General features: G+C 41.1%; 1 pseudogene; it reads right to left on the minus strand.

Moving 5' to 3' along the window:
• Positions 1 to 11,990: 11,990 nt before the first annotated feature.
• Positions 11,991 to 12,093, minus strand: LOC128052894 (uncharacterized; annotated as a pseudogene).
• Between the last annotated feature and the right edge of the window lie 5,180 nt (positions 12,094 to 17,273).

The raw sequence follows: 17,273 nt of genomic DNA on the forward strand, positions 1-17,273 counted from the left end.
AGACTCCGGGATGTCGTGGGGGAAAGGTCACTGTGACTCCCCAGCCATGGAGCCCCAGACTGCTGGGCTGTATGGGACAAAAGCCCAAGTCCTGGTCGTTGCAGAGGTTAAAACTGATATCATACAAGCTGAGTTCAGCACTCAGATGCTTTTAGTCGTACATAGAATTTTTTTTTAAAATGTAAATTAGTTTCCAACATTTTAAGATTCTCTTGCAGGAAGAGGGATTCCTTCTAGGGCAAGAGAGTGGGCTCTTGTCTAACACTCAGAAATGAATTTTCTGAGGAGACGCACATACTGACACAGCAAGAGGCTTTATTGAGAAGGGGTGCCTGGGTGGAGAGTAACAGGCTAAGGGAACCCAGGAGAACTCCTCTGCCACATGGCTCACAGTCTTGAGTTTTATGGCCAATCATTCTAACACAGGGTCCTTCCTGCTGGCGCATGCATTGCTCAGCCCAGATGGATTCCATTGAGGAGGATTCTGGGAGATGGGTAGGACACATGGATTAGTCTCCAGTCTCCTTTTGACATTTCCTGAATTTTGCTGGTTCGTGGTAGCTTGTTAGTCCCATGATCCTTACCAGGACCTCCTGTTGTTAAGACAGCTCATGCAAGTGGCTGCTACCTTGCTTGAGTATGGTGCAGATGGTTTCAGTGTTTCCCCTAACCATTCCACTTAAGCATCAGGATTTCTGACTTTTCTTGGAAAAAATAAATCAGAAAATGTTGCCACACTTGAATCCCATGGGAGTGGAGTCATGGCTGCTCTTTAGACAGCACACTCACATTGTTGGCACCATACTATCTCACACCCTCTCCCTGTCACCCTACCACATGGCTGGAAGGGACCAGTGTGCAATCCCTGGTACTCTGCTTGTGTACAATACACATTTCAGAACTGGCTTAATTAGGGAAAGGTACTAAAGGGAATCTAGCCACTTTCAATGCTTTTGTCATATATAATAGCAAAGAATGCCTTCACTGATTTCAGAGACAAAAAATCCCAATAGTTTGATTCATTCCTCCATTCCATCCAAGTTCTTAGCCTAAGCAATACCAAGAAACACTGGTATTGGTGCCTCACAAGGAATTTCCAGATCTCCTTATGATTCTCATTCTGATTAGCTAAACCTTTGCTCCTTTAAGAATTTATAGAAAACTGACTTCAACAGGTAAGGGAAGAATTTTCTAAAGGATATGTATATAAATCAAGCTGGAGTCCTTTCAAGATGATAGACAATGAACTCAAACAAAATGTCAAATGGTCTGATAGCTTTTCATGTGCGCCCAGCCAAGGTTTAGAGAAATCCCTGTGCACTTTTATTGGATTAACAACACGTCAGCTCTGACATCAGCTGCAACACAATCTGCTATTGCAAAATGCACTTAGGAATCCTGATGCATTAATTGTTATGTTTGGCTTTATTACACACTTATCTTTTTCCTCATATCTGAAAGCTAGTGGTTATGGGCTAGAATTTTTGGGGAAGTGATACCTTACAAGCTCACACTTGAAACAGCTTTGAACAGTGATGGAATGTCATAGTTGCAGGAACAAGAGAGGAGAGTTGGCTCACAAAAGGGTCAGTGTCCTGAGTGGCTGGGCAGGAATCCACTTCTTCCACCTCAGGCCCTCATCTTCAGCCTACATGTAGTGAATAACCAGCCATACATGTGCAAAAGAGAAGTTGGGCTGGGCTTTGACAGCCTCTGTGGGTGTGATAGATGTGCAGAAATCCAACCCTTCCCAGGGGGGTCAGGTGGCACCGTCAAGACAAAGTGCAAACAATTCTGTCCTGGAAAAGAACTTTTTTTTCCCGCTATTTGTGCCAAAGTGTTACAGTATCCCTACTAAACTGTAAATCTATGCAAAGAAAGAAAAAGCCAAAATGAAGCCCTGAATTGAAATACTCTCTGCATAGAATATATTTAAATTGTGCAAAAATTCCTATATGAAGAAAGAGAGAAAGAAAAGAAAAAAGAAATGGCATTCACTTCTCATTTCCAAGGGCGAGTTGAAAACATCTGCTTTCTGGATTACAGAGTGAGACAGTATCCATGTCTGTGAAAAAGCAAGATCTCTAAAATCTTTCCTTTGGAGGCTGTGGATAAAACAAACAAGGGGAGGATGAATCTCCCTCTGGTCTGCAGAGGCTTGCCTGAGCAGACAGAAAAATAGAGTGCTTGCCTGCCCACCATCCCAACTAATAAAACTTGCAAAATATTTCTTTTCGTTGTCTTTTCATTGCTTTTCATTCTCTCCCTGTCTTCTTATATCTCTTAAGCAGTGATTCTGATGGGACCTGGGTTTATTTGAGCCTTTGATAAAACACATACCACTACGCTTTTCCCCAGCTCAAGACTCAAGGAGTTTTGAGAAATATCTATAAATTTTCCTAATTGCTAGACAGTTTTTCCACTTCTGGGCCAACTGGCTTCCCTTAGCCTTAATGTCGAGCTCTGACCTATGACATGAAGGGCTCCTAATTGATGACTACCAAATGTTGAAAGGGGCTTTGGTTTTACTCATTTTTCTTCATCTGATTCTCAGCCTTGGGGCAGGCTGGCTTTTTAGTCCTGGTCTGAGTAGGCAGAAATGTGCCAATTCAGAAGGGAAACTGGGATGGGGACAACTGTGTGGGCTTGTTGTGTGCCAGGCAGTGTGCTGAATTTTGCCTCACTTTATGGTCACAAACACTTGAGAGGTCAATTTTGCCAGTCTCGTTTAGACAATTAAGGATGTCAGATAAATCAGGTCGATCATCTTAAGCCAGTGAGTGGCAGAGCTGGCAAACCAAACCAAAGTTTCCTGCCTCTGAAGCTTTAGTTATTTACACAGCTTTGATAAGTAATGGGTCTTAAAACTTCTTAAAAGATACTTTGATGCTTGCTCTTCAGAACTTTTTATCACTTATATTGTCCCTGCTGCTGCTGCTAAGTCACTTCAGTCGTGTACGATTCTGTGTGACACCATAGACAGCAGCCCACCAGGCTCCCCCATCCCTGGGATTCTTCAAGCAAGAACACTGGAGTGGGTTGCCATTTCCTTCTCCAATGCATGAAAGTGAAAAGTGAAAGGGAAGTTACACAGTCATGTCCGACTCTTTGCGACCCCATGGACTGCAGCCCATCAGGCTCCTCCGTCCATGGGATTTTCCAGGCAAGAGTACAGGAGTGGGATGCCATCGCCTTCTCCGATATTGTCCCTAGTATTAGAGAATTCCCACCCAGAGAATTACATATGGCAGTAAGAGCTTTGCAGAATTTATTTGTAACATACCTCAGCTCAAAATTGATTTCCACTTTCAAATCCAGATGACATATCAAAAGGAGACTGTCAGGTGAGAAGATGAGGGTAGGTAATTACACAGAATGTAGGTGACCTCAGTTATTCTACCACTCCCCACACATCCCATGGCCATGGATTTGTTCAGTTCAGTTCAGTTCAATTCAGTCGCTAAGTCATGTCCAACTCTTTGTGACCCCATGAATCGCAGCACGCCAGTCCTCCCTGTCCATCACCAACTCCCAGAGTTCGCTCAGACTCACGTCCATCGAGTCAGTGATGCCATCTAGCCATCTCATCCTCTGTCGTCCCCTTCTCCTCCTGCCCCCAATCCCTCCAAGCGTCAAAGTCTTTTCCAATGAGTCAACTCTTCCCACGAGGTGGCTAAAGTACTGGAGTTTCAGTTTTAGCATCATTCCTTCCAAAGAAATCCCAGGGCTGATCTTCAGAATGGACTGGTTGGAACTCCTTGCAGTCCAAGGGACTCTCAAGAGTCTTCTTCAACACCACAGTTCAAAAGCATCAATTCTTCGGCGCTCAGCCTTCTTCACAGTCCAACTCTCACATCCATACATGACCACAGGAAAAACCATAGCCTTGACAAGACGGACCTTAGTTGGCAAAGTAATGTCTCTGCTTTTGAATATACTATCTAGGTTGGTCATAACTTTTCTTCCAAGGAGTAAGCGTCTTTTAATTTCTTGGCTGCAATCACCATCTGCAGTGATTTTGGAGCCAAAAAATATAAAGTCTGACACAGTTTCCCCATCTATTTCCCATGAAGTGATGGGACCGGATGCCATGATCTTTGTTTTCTGAATGTTGAGCTTTAGGCCAACTTTTTTACTCTCCTCTTTCACTTTCATCAAGAGGCTTCTGAGTTCCTCTTCACTTTCTGCCATAAGGGTGGTGTCATCTGCATATCTGAGGGTATTGATATTTCTCCAGCAATCTTGATTCCAGCTTGTGTTTCTTCCAGTCCAGGGTTTCTCATGATGTACTCTGCAGAGAAGTTAAATAAACAGGGTGACGATATACAGCCTTGACGTACTCCTTTTCCTATTTGGAACCAGTCTGTTGTTCCAGTTCTAACTGTTGCTTCCTGACCTGCATACAGATTTCTCAAGAGGCAGGTCGGGTGCTCTGGTATTCCCTTCTCTTTCAGAATTTTCCACAGTTTATTGTGACCCACACAATCAAAGGCTTTGGCATAGTCAATAAAGCAGAAATAGATGTTTTTCTGCAACTCTCTTGCTTTTTCCATGATCCAGTGGATGCTGGCAATTTGATCTCTGGTTCCTCTGCCTTTTCTAAAACCAGCTTGAACATCAGGAAGTTCACTGTTCACGTATTGCTGAAGCCTAGCTTGGAGAATTTTGAGCATTACTTTGCTAGCGTGTGAGATGAGTGCAATTGTGTGGTAGTTTGAGCATTCTTTGGCATTGCCTTTCTTTGGGATTGGAATGAAAACTGACCTTTTCCAGTCCTGTGGCCACTGCTGAGTTTTCCAAACTTGCTGGCATATTGAGTGAAGCACTTTCACAGCATCATTTTTCAGGATTTGAAGTAGGTCAACTGGAATTCCATCACCTCCACTAGCTTTGTTTGTAGTGATGCTTTTCAAGGCCCACTTGACTTCACATTCCAAGATGTCTGGTTCTAGATTAGTGATCACATCATCATGATTATCTGGGTCATAAAGATCTTTTTTGTACAGTTCTTCTGTGTATTCTTGCCACCTCTTCTTAATATCTTCTGCTTCTGTTAGGTCCAGACCTTTTCTGTCCTTTATCGAGCCTATCTTTGCGTGAAATGTTCCCTTGGTATCTCTAATTTTCTTGAAGAGATCTCTAGTCTTTCCCATTCTGTTGTTTTCCTCTATTTCTTTGCATTGATCGCTGAAGAAGGCTTTCTTATCTCTCCTTGCTATTCTTTGGAACTCTGCATTCAGATGCTTATATCTATCCTTTTCTCCTTGGCTTTTCACTTGTCTTTTCACAGCTATTTGTAAGGCCTCCCCAGACAGTCATTTTGCTTTTTTGCATTTCTTTTCCATGGGGATGGTCTTGATCCCTGTCTCCTGTACAATGTCACGAACCTCATTCCATAGTTCATCAGGCACTCTATCTATCAGATCTAGTCCCTTAAATCTAGTTCTCACTTCCACTGTATAATCATAAGGGATTTGATTGAGGTCATACCTGAATGGTCTAGTGGTTATGTGGCTCTAAATGTGTGGCTCCTTTTAAATAAGAAAGAATTTGGATCTGGACAGATTTATGGCACACTGTCAGAAGCAGAGATGATTTTGAGAGACCAATCAGTGGGCAGTAACACCATTTATGCAATCTCAAAACATAAGGCCAGGCAGTTAGAGGAATGAAGGGCTTCTTGGGCAACCACCTACTCTCTACTTCCCTTCCCCCAGCAAACCTTTGCTTGATTTCAGACTTTCTACCTCCTGGTATACATTTTTATTCCAGACATCTCATTTTGTGTGTTTATACAAAAGATCAGGGCAGTTACGTGCAAAGGTCATGGGCTGTGGAATTAAAATATCTTGTTTCAAATTACTGTATCACATTGAAATACTGTGTGATCTTGGGCTTATTACCTAGTCTCTCTGAACCCTTCTCTGAAAAATCAATTGCTCTAAATCTTATTGAGACAAAGTAAATAACACAGTTCCTGGCTTATGCTGCTGCTGCTGCTGCTAAGTTGCTTCAGTTGTGTCCGACTCTGTGCGACCCCATAGACGGCAGCCCACCAGGCTCCCCCATCCCTGGGATTCTCCAGGCAAGAATACTGGAGCTTATAGTAGCTATTAAATAAAGAATACTATTTTTCTTTACTCTTCTTATGTGCTTTCTCAGAAATGCCCTGGTCCTAAGGATTTTCCTTTTTTTTTGCAAGCCTCAAATGTTCTTAATTTGGTGGTGGTGTTGAAGACTGCCTTTTTATACAGTTCATGGGGTTTTCACAGCAAGAATACTGGCTTGGTTTGCATTCCCTCCTCCAGTGGACCATATTTTGGCAGAACTCTCCACTCTTCTATTCCATTTGGGATTGGTGTCAATGGAACCTAGATTCTGGGTTCAGATAACTGGCAGAGATCTCTCAAACTCAGGGAAGATCCAATCCCAGTAGACAAATTCTGATAGAAGACAGCAATGAAAACCCCATACTTCACCAGTGAGTGCTTTTAGGATGAGCAAAAATAATGTAAACTTCTACCTAAAGAAGGGGTAAGGAAATTCTTAAGTCAGAGCCTCAAAAGGAAACAGGAATTTGTTCCTTGTTTCCCACTTGGGTGGCCACTGGTGGGCGTGATGCCTGGAGAACTGGCAGCTATCTTGAATCCATGAGGTGTCAGTCACAAGGATGAAACCAATGTGCTGAAAATGGTGGGAGGAATGGCTGGAAAGAGCTTGAAGGACTCTTGGTAACATTATGGAATTGCTGAATGAGTCTTTGGCCATCCATCTTCATATTTGTTGTTGTATGGGATAATTAATGCTTAAAGTGACTGTGTGCCAACCACAAGTAAAGTGAAGTCGCTCAGTTGTGTCCGACTCTTTGTGACTCCATGGACTGGAGCCCACTAGGCTCCTCCATCCATGGAATTTTCTAGGCAAGAGTACTGGAGTGGATTGTCATTTCCTTCTCCAAGGGATCTTCCCGTCCCAGGGATCAAACCAGGGTCCCACATTGAGGGCAGATGCTTTACCATCTGAGCCACCAAGGAATCAATTAATTAATGCTTAAACTAAGTCAAATACTTTTTCATCTGCAACTAAAAGTGTTATTGATTCTCTGATGTCTGCTTCTCAAAACTAATCTGAGAATTATGAACGACAGAGGTAAAGCATCCAGAAAGTGCCTGTCACTTAGTAAACAGCTGGCAATCATATAGCTTACATTTGCTATAGGTGTTAATATACAGGCTTTCTAGGGGAGTAGTGGGGTCCTCGATAAATGGAAGCTTCCTTTAAGCATGCGTTGGTGTAACAGACAAAATTCATACATTCCATCAAGCCTATTAAGTGTCTTCACCCCATCACCTTGAGATTCCATGAGATATTATCAATAGGCACAAAAAAAATTTTGAAATTAACTGAATTGGAAGTGTTGCAAGTCAGATAAGAAGAAACAATATTAAACAAACCCTTTTCACTCCTAAGGAATGAGTGAGTTTCAGTTCAGTTCAATCGCTCAGTAGTGTCTGACTCTGCGACCCCATGAATCACAGCACGCCAGGCCTCCCTGTCCATCACCAGCTCCCGGAGTTCACTCAGACTCGCGTCCATCGAGTCAGAGATGCCATCCAGCCATCTCACCCTCTGTCGTCCCCTTCTCCTCCTGCCCCCAATCCCTTCCACCATCAAAGTCTTCAGCGATGAGTCAACTCTTCGCATGAGGTGGCCAAAGTATTGGAGTTTCAGCTTTAGCATCATTCCTTCCAAAGAAATCCCAGGGTTGATCTCCTTCAGAATGGACTGGTTGGATCTCCTTGCAGTCCAAGGGACTCTCAAGAGTCTTCTCCAACACCACAGTTCAAAAGCATCAATTCTTCGACACTCAGCCTTATTCACAGTCCAAATCTTACATCCATACATGACTACTGGAAAAACCATAGCCTTGACTAGAGGGACCTTTGTTGGCAAAGTAATGTCTCTGCTTTTGAATATACTATCTATGTTGGTCATAACTTTTCTTCCAAGGAGTAACCGTCTTTTAATTTCATGGCTGCAATCATCATCTGGAGTGATTTTGGAGCCCCCCAAAATAAAGCCTGACGCTGTTTCCACTGTTTCCCCATCTATTTGCCATGAAGTGATGGGACCAGATGCCATGATCTTCGTTTTCTGAATGTTGAGCTTTAAGCCAACATTTTCACTCTAGTCTTTTACTTTCATCAAGAGGCTTCTGAGTTCCTCTTTACTTTCTGCCATAAGGGTGGTGTCATCTGCATATCTGAGGTTATTGATATTTCTCCCAGCAATCTTGATTCCAGCTTGTGTTTCTTCCAATCCAGCATTTCTCATGATGTCCTCTGCATAGAAGTTAAATAAGCAGGGTGACAATATAAAGCCTTGATGTACCCCTTTTCCTATTGGGAACCAGTCTGTTGTTCCATGTCCAGTTCTAACTGTTGCTTCCTGACCTGCATACAGATTTCTCAAGAGGCAGGTCAGGTAGTCTGGTATTCCCATCTCTTTCAGAATTTTCCACAGTTTATTGTGATCCACACAGTCAAAGGCTTTGGCATAGTCAATAAAGCAGAAATAGATGTTTTTCTGGAACTCTCTTGCTTTTTCCATGATCCAGTGGATGCTGGCAATTAGATCTCTGGTTCCTTTGCCTTTCCTAAAACCAGCTTGAACACCAGGAAGTTCATGGTTCACGTATTGCTGAAGCCTGGCTTGGAGAATTTTGAGCATTACTTTGCTAGCGTGTGAGATGAGTGTAATTGTGCAGTAGTTTGAGCATTCTTTGGCATTGCCTTTCTTTGGGATTGGAATGAAAACTGACCTTTTCCAGTGGGTCATGGTGGAGAGGTCTGACAATATGGTCCACTGGAGAAGGGAATGGCAAACCACTTCAGTATTCTTGCGTTGAGAACCCCATGAACAGTATGAAAAGGCAAAATGATAGGATACTGAAAGAGGTACTCCCCAGGTCACTAGGTGCCCAATATGCTACTGGAGGTCAGTGGAGAAATAACTCCAGAAAGAATGAAGGGATGGAGCCAAAGCAAAAACAATACCCAGCGGTGGATGTGCCTGGTGATAGAAGCAAGGTCCGATGCTGTAAAGAGCAATATTGCATAGGAACCTGGAATGTCAGGTCCATGAATCAAGGCAAATTGGAAGCGGTCAAACAGGAGATGGCAAGAGTGAATGTTGACATTCTAGGAATCAGTGAACTAAAATGGACTGGAATGGGTGAATTTAACTCAGATGACCATTATATCTACTACTGCGGGCAGGAATCCCTCAGAAGAAATGGAGTAGCCATCATGGTCAACAAAAGAGTCTGAAATGCAGTACTTGGATGCAATCTCAAAAACGACAGAATGATCTCTGTTCGTCTCCAAGGCAAACCATTCAATATCACAGTAATCCAAGTCTATGCCCCAACCAGTAATGCTGAAGAAGCTGAAGTTGAACGGTTCTATGAAGACCTACAAGACCTTTTAGAACTAACACCCAAAAAAGATGTCCTTTTCATTATAGGGGACTGGAATGCAAAAGTAGGAAGTCAAAAAACACCTGGAGTAATAGGGAAATTTGGCCTTGGAATGTGGAATGAAGCAGGGCAAAGACTAATAGAGTTTTGCCAAGAAAATGCACTGGTCATAGCAAACACCCTCTTCCAACAACACAAGAGAAGACTCTACACATGGACATCACCAGATGGTCAACACCAAAATCAGGTTGATTATATTCTCTGCAGCAAAAGATGGAGAAGCTCTATACAGTCAACAAAAACAAAGCCAGGAGCTGACTGTGGCTCAGATCATGAACTCCTTATTTCCAAATTTAGACTTAAATTGAAGAAAGCAGGAAAAACCGCTAGACCATTCAGGTATGACCTCAATCAAATCCCTTATGATTATACAGTGGAAGTGAGAACTAGATTTAAGGGACTAGATCTGATAGATAGAGTGCCTGATGAACTATGGAATGAGGTTCGTGTCATTGTACAGGAGACAGGGATCAAGACCATCCCCATGGAAAAGAAATGCAAAAAAGGAAAATGGCTGTCTGGGGAGGCCTTATAAATAGCTGTGAAAAGAATACAAGTGAAAAGCCAAGGAGAAAAGGATAGATATAAGCATCTGAATGCAGAGTTCCAAAGAATAGCAAGGAGAGATAAGAAAGCCTTCTTCAGCAATCAATGCAAAGAAATAGAGGAAAAGAACAGAATGGGAAAGACTAGAGATCTCTTCAAGAAAATTAGAGATACCAAGGGAACATTTCACGCAAAGATAGGCTCGATAAAGGACAGAAATGGTATGGACCTAACAGAAGCAGAAGATATTAAGAAGAGATGGCAAGAATACACAGAGAACTGTACAAAAAAGATCTTCATGACCCGGATAATCACGATGGTGTCATCACTAAATCTAGAGCCAGACATTCTGGAATGTGAAGTCAAGTGGGCCTTAGTAAGCATCACTAGGAACAAAGCTAGTGGAGGTGATGGAATTCCAGTAGAGCTATTTCAAATTTTGGAAGATGATGCTGTGAAAGTGCTGGGTGAGTTTACTTAACCACAAGTAAGGCTCTCCTTCCAAGCACTTCTTTTCTCCTCCCTGTGAGCTTATTTGGCTTATCTTTTTAGCCAGAGAGGGATTTCAAATCTGTCAGTGTTACTGACTGGATAAATAGCTTGCAAGGGAAGGACAGTTGGAAATAAGTCTTAACTGCATTTGTTGACAGTTTGAGGATTATAAATTGTCTAGAAAGTTAAAAAAAAAAAGACTGAAAATGTTAATCATGGGCAAAAGTAATTCATTCACAAATTCAATCAACTTTTACAAAGCTCCTGTGCTTGGTACTGGGAAAACGAGGTCAAACAAGCCAGGGGCCTGTCATTCTGGGATTAGACAACCTAGTACGAAAGACATGTGAGCAAGTGTATGTAAAAAAATCTATTGATATGGTCCAAAGTGTAGTTATGCAGTGATGTTGAAACCTGAATGACTACTGGGATCACTGGTATTCATTGCTACCAGTGACTGAGCACTTCCTATGCACCAGGTTTGTTGCAGGAAGGGGGGCCCCTTCCAGGGCCCAAAACTGGGCTCTTGTCTAACACTCGGAAATGAATTGTCCGAGGAGACACATGTGCTGACAAAGCAAGAGAGTTTATTGGGAAAGGGTACCCGGGGGAAGAGCAGTAGGGTAAGGGAACCCAGGAGAAGTGCTCTGCCCTGTGGCTCGAAGTCTCAGGTTTTATGGTGATGGGATTAGTTTCCGGGTGGTCTTTGGCCAATCACTCTAATTCAGTCTTTCCTGGTGGCGCGCACATCGCTCAGCCAAGATGGACACTAGCGAGAGGGGTTCTGGGAAGTGGATGGACACGCGGTGTCTCCTTTAGACCTTTCCCGAACTCTTCCGGCTGGTGGTGGCTTATTAGTTCCGTATTCCTTACCAGGATCTCCTGTCATAAAACAACTCATGCAAATGGTTACTATGATGCCTGGCCAGGGTGGGCAGTTTCAATCTGTGTGTTTCCCCTAACAGGTTTGTCTTAAGTTCTTTATCTGCACTGTTTCTTTTTTTGTTTTTGACAGGAAAGTAGGATTTATTGGTGGGTGTGAGTAAGGAGGGTAAGGCCCTTATGAGTTCAGGGCCCACTATTTGTTCAGAGGACCACAGTTAAGGATGTATTTGACCCTACAGCCATCTGGGATGAGTCAGTTTTCTGCAACCATGTTTTCAAACTCATCCACCTTAAACTTGGTAAATCTCCACTTCTTAGAGATGTGCATCTTCTGGTGACCAGGGAACTTGGCCTTGCAGAGGGCCGCAATCACATGCTCCTTGTTCTGCAGTTTGGTGCAAATGGACATTATGACTTGGCCAATGTAGACCTTGGCCACTGTGCCCTGGGACTCTCCAAAGGTACCTTGCATACCTGTCTGGAGCCTAGACTGAGGACAGCATGCCAATCATGAATGTTCACTATAAAGGACTGTTTCCAAGGTCCCTTACGGCAACCTGTACAGGCAACAGGCTGCATACACTTACCTAGGAGGCTGCTGTTTGCAGCTTATCTGCTATGATTTGCATAAAAATTCTTTCTGATCATTTTGGTTGTTGTGTCCAATTAAGAGATGAACACACTGAGACCCAAATGTACACAACTGGTTAGTGGAAGGAGCTAGAATTCACATCTAGGACTTCTTAAATCATGAAGCTCATAGACCTTATTAAACCATGGTAGAGGTTTAAACAGTGAACCTGGGTCTCCTGCACTGCAGGCAGATTATTTACTGTCTGAGCCACCAAGCAGGCCCAAAACGGAGATTGAAATACAAAAAGTAATTAATTCTGTTGCCAGTGCTGAGTCATGTGGGGACAGGGGAGGGAGGAAGGATAAGAAAAGGCTTCAAACAAGAGGTGACCCCCTGTGGACATTTCCTTTGTAGAAAAAGACTTCTCAGAAGCAAATATGTGGTCCATGGTCCTATAGCATATTTTCTAATGTGAGAGAAAAAAAAAAAAAAAAGGATGGAGGCAGAATGGTATCTGAATAGGCGCAGCACCCCTGGAAAACTGCAAACCTCCAATGTAATTGGGACTTGAGGGACCTGGTATTGCTTGTTCTACTAAAGCACTTGAAATTTCATGAATAAAAGGTTTTCTATGAATACAAATTATTGTGATTGTTTACATTAGATCACAGAAACACTATAAACACTCAAAGAGAAGGGAAGATGTCTGAACCTATTTGTTTAGCATATGAAACAGACAGGAACCTGGATACTTTTGATATCACTTGTTAGGCAGTTTTCCTAACCAGACATCCAAGACCAAGAAATTCTTTTAGTCATATCTGATCCTGTTCTTTTGCATAAACCTTGACTTGAGTGGTGCCATAATTTTCCATGAAGTAATTATCAGAAATTTTTTAGTCTGTCCAGGTTTTTGGACATCAGGTAGACATAGAATTGAGAGGCTAATTTTAATTCTTCCTATTATTTTAAAGCTTCCTCAAATAAAACTACTTAACAGATGATGGTTCCCTGGTAGTCTAGCAAATGTTCCATAGGGAATTTGGTGGCTTAAGAGAACAAAACAGAATTTCTCTGCCTAGAACATTTTGGCCTGTCTCTTCATTGTTAATTTATAAATCATATTGTTTTAGGTACATCTTTTATATCTCAAATTTCAAAACAAACTTCAAAAGTTAAAGTGTGATATTATTCCATTTATGTGAAATATCCCAAATAGGCAACTCCATACACATAGGAAACTTTATAGCCATTAATCAATTGCTCCCATTCCCCTTTTGAGATGATGAAGATGCTTTGGAACTAGGAGGTGGTAGCTGCACAATACTGTGAATGTACTAACTGCCACTAAATTGTTGCTTTAATATGGATAATTTCAAGTTATGTAAATTTTATCTCAAAAAAGTGTGAAAGCCAAAATAAGAGCTCTTACTTTCCCCTCTGAAAGATCACACATTTGATATACTTTTCTTTCCTCTCTAGACTTTTTCTTTCTCATTTTAACTGATAATGTTTAGGATTTAAAATAAAGATTGCTATTTTTTTACAATACATCAATAGTTTTCTATTTTTAGACACACTGTTGACATTCATGTTATGCCTCATATGCATTAACTTTCTAGTCTAAATTGTGGATTTTTTAATTTCATTGTCCACTAGTATTTAAAGAAAATATTATCGCCTCCCCATTCTTGAATATGTTGCAGCATTCTTTGAGCAATATTTAAAGTAAGAGTATATGTATTAAATGTTTTCTGAAGCCTTTCACTCCTGAAGACGACTTTCAGTTACTTTCACTTACGAGTGATAAATAAAACTTTCACAAAGAGTCAGACACGATTGAGTGACTAAACAACAACAATCATCAGAGAAATGTAAAATCAAAGCTACAATGTCAAAATGATGACTAACATCAAAAAGTCTACATATAGCAATGTTGGCGAGGATGTGGAGAAAAGGAGACCCTCGTACATTGCTGGTATTGTGAATTGGTGCAGCCACTATGTGGTGCAGACACAAAACATTATCGAGGTTCCTCAAAAACTAAAAGAACTACAGCAATGACAGAGAAATTCCACTGCTGGGTATATATCTGAAGAAAATGAAAACCCTAATTTGAAAATATTACATGCACTCCGGTGTTCATAGCAACATTACAATAGCCCATTTTTAGAAGCAACCTGAGTACTCATCAACAAATGAGAAAGAAGATGTGGAAGAATCATACAAACAATAGAATGTTGTTGTTGCTCTTGTTCAGTTGCTAAGTCATGTCCAAATCTTTGTGACCCCATTAACTGCAACATGCCAGGCTTCCCTGTCATTCACTATGCCTCTGAGTTTGCTCAAACTCATGTCCATTGAGTCAGTGATGCCATCCAACCAACTTATCCTCTGTTGCCCCCTTCTCTTGCTCTGTCTTTCCCAACATCAGGGCCTTTTTCAATGAGTTGGCTCTTCACATCAGGTGGCCAAAGTACTGGAGCTTCAGCTTCAGCATCAGCCCTTCCAATGAATATTCAGTGCTGGTTTCTTTTAGGGTTGACTGGTTTGCTCTCCTTGCTGTCCAAGGGATTCTCTCAAGAGTCTTCTCCAACACCACAGTTGCAAAGCCTTAGTGCTCATTCTTCTTTATGGTCCAACTTTCACATTCTTACATAACTGTTAGAAAAGCCAAAGTTTTGACTGTATGGACCTTTGTAGGTAAAGTGATATCTCTGATTTTTTATATAATGTCTTGGTTTGTCATAGCTTTCCTTCCAAGGAACAAGCCTCTTTTGATTTCATGGTGGTGGTCACCATCTGCAGTAATTTTGGAGCCTGAGAAAATAAAATCTGTCACTGTTTCCACTTTTTCCCCACCTATTTGCCATAAAGTCATGGGACTAGATACCATAATCTTAGTTTTTTGAATGTTGAGTTTTAAGCCAGCTTTTTCACTCCTCTTTCACTCTCATCAAGAAGCTCTTTAGTTCTTTGCTTTCTGCCATAAGAGTGGTGTCATTTGCATATCTGAGGTTGTTGATATTTCTCCTGGCAGTCTTGATTCCAACTTGTGCTTCATCCAGCCAGGCATTTCACATGATGTACTCTGCATATAAGTTAAATTAGCAGGGGAACAATATACAGCCTTTTCATACTCCTTTCCCAATTTTCAACCAATCAATTACTCCATGTCTGGTTCTAACTGTTGCTTCTGTACCTGAATACAGATTTCTCAGGAGACAGGTAAAGTGGTCTGGCATTCCTATATCTTTAAGCATTTTCCACAGTTTGTTGTGATCCACAGTCAAAGGTTTTAGCATAGTCAATGAAGCAGAAGTAGATTTTTTGTTTCTTTGTTTTGGAATTGCCTTTCTTTTTCTATGATCCACTGGATGTTGGCAATTTGATCTCCAGTTCCTCTGCCTTTTCTAAATCCAGCTTGTACATCTGGAATTTCTTGGTTCACATATTGTTGAAGCTTAGCTTGAAAGATTTTGAGCACTACCTAGCTAGCATGTGAAATGAGCGCAATTGTACGGTAGGTTGAACAGTTTTTGGCGTTGCCCTTCTTTGGGATTGGAAAAAAAAGTGAACTTTTTTCCTGTGGCTACTGCTCAGTCTTCCAATTTGCTGATATAGTGAGTGCAGCACTTTAACAGCATCATCTTTTAGGATTCGAAATAGTTCAGCTGGAATTCCATCATCTCCACTTTATTTGTTCATTGTAATGCTCCCTAAAGCCCACTTGACTTCACATTCCAGAATGTCTGGTTCTAGGAGAGTGACCACATCATTGTGGTTATCTGGGTCATTAATTTCTTTTTTGTACAATTCTTCCGTGTCTTCTTGCCACCTCTTCTTAATCTCTTCTGCCTCTGTCAGATCCTTGTGGTTTGTGTACTTTATCGTGCCCATCTTTGCATGCAATGTTCTCTTGGTATCTCCAATTTTCTTGAAGAGATCTCTAGTCTTTCCCATTCTATTGTTTTCCTCTATTTCTTTGCACTGATCACTGAGGAAGGCTTTCTTATCTCTCCTTGCTATTCTTTGGAACTCTGCATTCAGATGGATATATCTTTCTCTTTCTCCTTTGCCTTTCACTTCTATTCTATTCTCAGCTATTTGTAAGGCCTCCTCAGACAACGACTTTGCCTTCTTGCATTCTTTTTCTTGGGGATGGTTTTGGTCATCACTTCCTGTACAGTGTTACAAACTTCTGTCCATTGTTCTTCAGATACTCTGTCTATCTGATCTAATCCCTTGAATCTATTGGTCACCTATACTGTATAATCATAAAATATTTGATTTAGATCATACCTGAATGGCCTAGTCTTTTCCCCTACTTTCTTCAATTTGATTCTTAATTTTGCAAAAGCACCTGAACCACAGTTAGCTCCCACTCTTGTTTTTTCTGACTGTCTAGAACCTCTCAACTGCAAAGAATAGAGTAAATCTGATTTTGGATTGACCATCTGTTGATATCGATGTGTATGGTCATCCCTTGTGTTGTTGGAAGAGGGTGTTTGCTATGACCAGTGCGTTCTCTTGGTAAAACTCTGTTAGAGTGTTACTTCATCATCATAAAAGATGAACGTCTGCCATTTGCAACAATGTGGATGGACCTAGAGGGTATTATGTTTAGTGAAATAGGTCAGACAGAAAACAGTAAATACTTTATGCTTTCACTTATATTTGGAATCTAAAAAATAAAGCAAATGAATGTATATAACAAAACACAAACTGATTTACAGATATAGAGAGCAAACGAATGGTTACCAGTAGGATGAGGGAAATGGGAATGGAGGAGATCAGAGTAAGAGATACAAAGATCGGAATTAAGAGATACAAACTACTATGTAGAATAAATAAGCAACAAGGGTATATTGTACAGCCAGGGAAATATAGTCATTATTCTGTAACAACTTTAAATGGAGTATAATCTCTAAAAGTATCGAATCACATCTGAAACTAATATAATATTGTGAATCAACTATATATCAATTAAAAATCTGGTAATTTATTTCCATTTGTTCATTCCTGCAGAGGAAATTTCTATTTTACCTCTGGAAAAATGAGGAATATTTTATTAGGCATTGAGTGGTTTAAGTAAAGAAAGAAAAAAATTAGATTTACCCTAACTTATTTTGCTAATACAGAGTTTCTGAGAAATAGTAAGAAATAAGAAAGGAATTGGAACCAGACATATGAAGTTTCTTTTGTGTTTGTCCTTCTTTCCTCAACTGAGACTGAGGC

The sequence above is a fragment of the Budorcas taxicolor genome, chromosome 8 (genome assembly GCF_023091745.1).
Source record: "Budorcas taxicolor isolate Tak-1 chromosome 8, Takin1.1, whole genome shotgun sequence".
In the NCBI taxonomy this organism is placed as follows: domain Eukaryota; kingdom Metazoa; phylum Chordata; class Mammalia; order Artiodactyla; family Bovidae; genus Budorcas; species Budorcas taxicolor.